The 5019-nt window shown below is 37.7% G+C and overlaps 1 long non-coding RNA gene across 2 annotated transcripts; it reads right to left on the reverse strand.

Moving 5' to 3' along the window:
* Positions 1-1043: 1043 nt before the first annotated feature.
* LOC118756703 lies at positions 1044-2691 on the reverse strand. 2 transcript variants are annotated; one of them, XR_004995144.1, is made up of 2 exons: positions 2470-2691; positions 1044-1484 (listed from the first exon to the last, which is right to left on the reverse strand). It is a non-coding gene; the product is annotated as an uncharacterized LOC118756703 (long non-coding RNA). The 2 variants fall into 2 exon arrangements; XR_004995143.1 differs by having other exon boundaries at positions 1554-2691.
* Between the last annotated feature and the right edge of the window lie 2328 nt (positions 2692-5019).

The raw sequence follows: 5019 nt of genomic DNA on the forward strand, positions 1-5019 counted from the left end.
AGGCTTTAAATACTGATGCGGTTATTTGGAATTTGAGCGGAACAGCAGATCTCCAATTCGCTTTGAGTGGGAGCGGTGTTTATACACTCTTTCTAACTGTCTGGAGAATTAAACTACCGATTTGAAATGGAGTGTGAGCCAAAACACTTCGCTCTTTCAAAGCGAATTGAAATTCAGTTTATACATATGTTTTGAATCGCGGCGAAATGAATTAAAGCGACTTATGCATGCGTATAAACGTAGTAATAGTTTGGTTGAGGCCCGAAAACTACTGTTCCCCTGAGTTAGTAATACTTTGACCATCCTGGTTGTGGCTGCCATTCCACAACTCCTTTGTCCTGTAAATCAAATTTACCATGCCTTGCGACTTGCTACCAAGTATTCAAAAAGAATAGACCACCATTAAAGAAAAACTACGGGTTAGGAATTTTTCAACTAACATATTTGTTCAAAAAATTAATTCCTCTGCAAAAGGTGTTCAGCCCCTCTTCTTCGGCAACACAGAAGAGAGAATTCTACTTAGTGAGGGTTATAATCCCTAAGTGCGGCCGAAGTGCGGAGTAGTGAGGGTTATAATCCTTTTGGAAAAAATCAAAATTTCTCCAGTTTTCAAACAGCTCCCAAAGAGTCTGTAGGGGGAATGAGGAGGGGAGGGATGACTTTTCATAATGCCTCATATATCCTCTTTCGTTTAAGGTAGGTTTTCCCTTCAAATCACTTATTAATGGCTCAAAACTTACTCGAGCTAATTACTTGCAAAATTAATTGTATTCAAATTTTTTTTAGTAAGTCATATAGTAATGGTATGTAGAAAGCCATCCGTACGTGTTATTTTTTTTTTCAAATTAATTTTCACCTGGAATGTCTTCGACAGTTTAAATTAATTCCGCTAATTTCCCACTGTGCGACGTAAAAATTATATAGGTTAACGAAGGGCTCAAGTGTTTCGAAACTTTTTCTTAATTAAGGGAAACTCCATTTTATATTTTCTATTGTCTACGACCATATATAAAATTTCGTTTAAAAATTATATGTTTTCTTACCTTATTCCAAAAAGGTCCTTTCCAAATTCGTTTCCAAATTTATGTACGTATGTATTATTGTGTTGTTGAAAATATTTTTATTTGAGACTCGAAGCGTAGGTTTTTTTTTTAAAGCAATGATTGAACAAATTTGTTTGTCTTTCTGATACTCGTATTTTTGGTTAAGCACTCACTAATAAATATTTATGAAATTCAATTGCTGAATAATTAAATTTTATGTATTTATATCTTTTATTACTTTTTGTTTTGCTACTTTTATAACACCTCAGTTTTTATTGGTGAATTGTAATTGCGCGAAAATTTTTGCACTTCACTTTTGTTTACTTTATTTAATTCGTAATTTTTGTACTCATTTGTTTAAACGCACAAACGCAGAGCACTACTTTTGTAAACAAACATTTTATTTTCACATTTCAGTGATTCTATCGAGTAATTTTGACGCTGGAAAGCAAAAGTACACATTTGCCATTAAAATACATACTATATGTATGTACATACATATATACATACATAAATATACAGTATCGAGACAGCAGCGGCGCGTACACACCCTTTTCTGCGCACAACAACGCTGTGGAGCGCACTACAACAAAAACTGAAGTTGAATATGTCTAAAATGCGTGCGCCCTCACTGCCGCTACGAAAACTACGAAAACGTGCAACGAAATTTTCTATTTCACTGTTAACTTAGTTAAAGAATTTTCCTTTTGTGGCACTAAAATAATTTTGTAGTTATTTGTTTTTTGGGCTAGGGGGAATACTTCACTTCCGCCGAGCGAACTGCCGTAAATCACACCAAAATAGAAACATCAAAATGCACTGTGAAAAAAATGTGTGCCGAAACTAGGCGTACATACAAACATAAGCACAGTGAGCAGTGTTGCAAATTTTTTTAATACTTTTTTGCCTAGTTCTGCATTTACACAGCTCCTGCTGGCTTTTTGCTACTCTAAAACACAATTGCTACTTTTTTTTGCTCTGCAGCTGGGGCATTGGCTGCTGCTGCTGCACGTCAAACGTCAGATGCGGCGCCCCCACCCAAAAATGGACAAAACTCCAACCACAACGAGGCCAGGCAGGCTGACAAGCCAACAAACAGCACGGCAAGCAACCAAGCGAGCTGGCAATCAGTCAGTCAGTTACCTTTGTTAGGCTTTGTGTTTGTGCCATAAAAGTCGCCACAGCTGAGAACAAGATCCACTTTGTTTTTGTTGCTATTGTTTTAGCTATTGCAAAAATTCACTTCCTTATTTATTACAAATAAGGTAATTTTTATGTTGCCTGCACAGCAGCGGAAAATTTGTAGGTATTGGAAAAAGAGTTTTATGCAGCTCCACCGCGAAAAAAAAAGGTGCTTGACTTCGCCGTTAGCCTGTAGAAGTCGTTCGCCCTTTCGTTTCTAACACAATTCACAATCTTTATATACTTGGAAGATATATGTAGATAAAATTATGCAGCAACAACAAAACTACCAAATTTTCGCTTCACTACCGTTGCAAATTCGACAACAATAATAAACGCGTTCACATACAAATTTACTTCTTCTACCTATCACTTTACTTGCGCACACGTTCAACCGCCACAATACCAACTCAAATGAAAGCCAACCAAGTACTAATTTACCCGGCACATTGCCGTATGGCGCTGAGCGTTGGGCTACTAAAGTCGATTTGTTGCTGTGCGCATGCAAAGAGTCATCAAGAGCGAACAGCTGTCGAAACTGGTGGAGCGGAGCAGAGCAGAGTAGCTGCATTGCAGTAACGGCAACAGACCTTTTGGCTGCAATGTGTTGCGGAGTTGTTTGGGTCACAGCGGTTGGTGTTTTTTTTTTTGTTTTGTCAAAGCGCACAGTGGGCGCTTTTCTACTTGAAGCAACTAGTTATGGGGATAAAACTAAGGGGGGTATTAAAGTGGACCAAGGAAACGGGAATCACTTTTGTGATACCTCGATTATGAAAGCGCATAAGCTGCCAGACGCAACAGGCGTGCCAACAACAACCTTCGACGAAGGGTACAAACTAGATATCCCTCGGAGTACAAAAGTCATTGCGCCTACCAAACCACAATATTTATATATTCTCAGGCAGTCAGGCGCCTCTAAATTCTCTAAATTCATCCATATATATTTGGTAACTATAGTGAATTGCTGCAGATCACTTAACGCGATGGAAAACCAGTTCACTCTTCAATTGGTATGGGTGCCGGGACATCTAGGTATAACAGGCAATAAGATGGGATCGAGCTTGCGAGGAGGGGCACTCCCCTTTCAATCTCGCCATCTAGCGCTACCTGCTAGTTCAATATACAAGATGTTTTCTTCTCAGAAGAAAGAGCAAGGTGGAGATCCAGCTAGAAATTTGCGATTTGACAAAACTATCTATCCAAAGTAGAGCTGCAAAACTATCGATTGTTGGACCATTCGATATTTTCGTATTGGGCCTCACCACTCGATAGTATCGATACTATCGGTAAGAGAAAAAATATGTGATCCTCACTACGGTAATATTATTAGAGAAAACAGGAATGATAGTTTTAAACACCATTTTAATGTGCTTTACTAAAAATAACAAAATTAGTTTTTTTAAACAACAAAAATCTAAATTGGCTAGTATTGTTTTTTCTTTTATTTAATGTTCATGATTTTGTATCTAACGAAAAGTATGCAAGTCCCAATTTCATAAATTTTACGAAAATTTGGAGTTTACGAGTCATCAAAGTTTTGAGTTTTTAATTATATTTTTTAGAAAAGTTTTGAGCTCAGAATTTTTGTAGTCCATTAAATTTTAGTAAAAAGTGCAAGTTGATTTTTACAATTTTTTTTATGAATGCGTTGTTGTTTTCGAACATATTTACTTCGTATTTGTTTACATGATCGCACAAATAATTATGAATTCTGGATGTAGGAATGACAACTGACATCGAATAACGGAATAAAAAGGCGACAAAAAAGATTTCCGATAGTATCGCGATAGTTACCACCATTCATCGATTGTGGTGAGAAATTGAAACTATCGATAATATCGATAGTGCCATCGATAGTTTTGCAGCTCTAATCCAAAGTGAAATTTGGAAAGATCGAGGGAACTCCATATTCTGTGCAGAGGATAAATCTTGTTGGGTATGGGTCTGTTGACTGTTTATATTAGTTTAGGGAGGCACGCGGAGAGACGTTGGGATAATTGCGCTCTGGAGGAGCTGCAGGGACGAGGTGGAGTCTGTTTCAGTAAGTCTCTTACACTTCGCGAATGTGCCGCACTGGGAATGAGTACACTGAGATTCATGAGTGCTGGAACCTTTGGGCACTTGATCAATTGAGTAGGGGAAGGGGTTATTGAGATCCTTGTGGTATCTTAAGAGGCGCGAAAAATGAGACTTCACCGTTTGGATGCTATATGGTTTAGTTGGGTTCTTATGTAAGTATCTTCGTTCCAAAAATTAGAAGTATTTCAAATGTAGTTCAAAGAGAAAATTTAACAGGCACAATTTGGAGAAAAAAATTTATACATTTATTGATACTTTTACCCATGGTCGTGTTTCTCCTATATTTCAACGCATTCACACAAGAGAGGATAAGTATGTAAGTCGTCGTGCCCTGGCACAACGAAATGCCGAATAAGACAAATGAGTTCAAACAGTTCCAACCAACAACAATAGGAGCATACCCTGCAAAAATCGTTGGACCATGTAGTCTATTTGTGGTATATTGGAGTACTTACAAAAGTGCTCCTCTGTCATGCTGTAGCGGACCAACTCATGTCTCTGCACCAGCTTATTGTTACCCGATCACTGCTCGTGTTTTAACGACATGTGATTGAAGTTAAGCATTTGAAAGTACATTTGCATGTCTGGCTGTAGCTGAACGTGTAGAGATGCTAGCTGTTAGTTCTTAGCTCCCAGCATGTTCGGGTTCGAATGTCGTCAGAGGCAACATGTAATTTTTAATTTTTGTTTCTGGTTTTTATTAATTTCAAAAAAA

The sequence above is a fragment of the Rhagoletis pomonella genome, unplaced genomic scaffold (genome assembly GCF_013731165.1).
Source record: "Rhagoletis pomonella isolate Grant_MI unplaced genomic scaffold, Rhpom_1.0 Rhpom_scaffold_11704, whole genome shotgun sequence".
Lineage (NCBI taxonomy): Eukaryota > Metazoa > Arthropoda > Insecta > Diptera > Tephritidae > Rhagoletis > Rhagoletis pomonella.